Raw genomic sequence first — 998 nt, 5'->3', positions numbered from 1 at the left:
GGCTCCTACCCTGGGGGTCTTTAAGAGGAGGCTAGACGAACACCTTGCTGGGGTCGTTTGACCCCAGTACTCTTTCCTGCCATGGCAGGGGGTTGGACTTGATGATCTGCTCAGGTGCCTTCTGACCCTATCAACTATGAAACTATGAACCCTGGGAGAGTGCAGGGCAGGAACTGCCTAGGCTTATTAAGACAAAGAGAGGCAACTGAGCTAAACTGCAGCAGGTGCAGCAAGTTACTTACCAGCCAGAGTGGCAACCCCCGGGTTTAGCTGGGATGCCAATGGACAGGAAAGGGCAGAGCACTGGGGCACATAAAAGTAGGGCCCTGGGTACTAGCAGGGGAGTCAAGCTGTGCATGCTGCAGGGAGAGGAACTCCTGAGGGGTAGACCTATAGCAGACAGATGGACTAGCAGGCACGCAAATTGCTCCATGGAGAGCCAAAGGAAACTTATGATCAGGGATCCTGGTTTTCTCTGATTTAAAAAAGTTCCCAATTTTTGGTTTTAAAAAGTAACCCTAAATCCACATTTTTCCATGATTAAAACAAAACACCACTATATATATTCTAATATAATTAAAGGCTTAGTCTGTCTGTATGTAACGCTCAAGAGGGAGGGCAGCAATTGGCTGCGTGGGCCCAAGTTTGAGCCGCTGCCAGGGAAGTTTGTGGCAGCAGTGAACATGCAGTGGCCACTTGAACAGGAGGGCTTTCCCCCTGCCTGAAGGCAAGGGGAGGTAGATCATGGTGGTGCTACCCTCCGCTGCTGCCTGGCCTCGATGCCCTCTGGAACAGCTGTCAGGGAGGGAGGGCTGCGAACACGGGTCAGGTGGACCTGGAGGGGGGTGGAATGGGGCTGAGCCTGGAATGGTGTGGGGGAAGGGATACAGCGGGGCTGGACCTGGAGCAGCAGGGAGGTGGGGAGGAGTGTTGTCAGACCCAGAGCAGCCAGGGGGGGCAGGGGCATTGAGCCAAACTGGACCCAGGGGGGCGGGGGG

The sequence above is a fragment of the Gavialis gangeticus genome, unplaced genomic scaffold (assembly GCF_001723915.1).
Source record: "Gavialis gangeticus isolate Ggan-Ray unplaced genomic scaffold, GavGan_comp1, whole genome shotgun sequence".
Taxonomy (NCBI): Eukaryota; Metazoa; Chordata; order Crocodylia; family Gavialidae; genus Gavialis; species Gavialis gangeticus.
The sequence above is the reverse complement of the archived record's forward strand: the minus strand, read 5'-3'. Positions refer to the sequence as shown.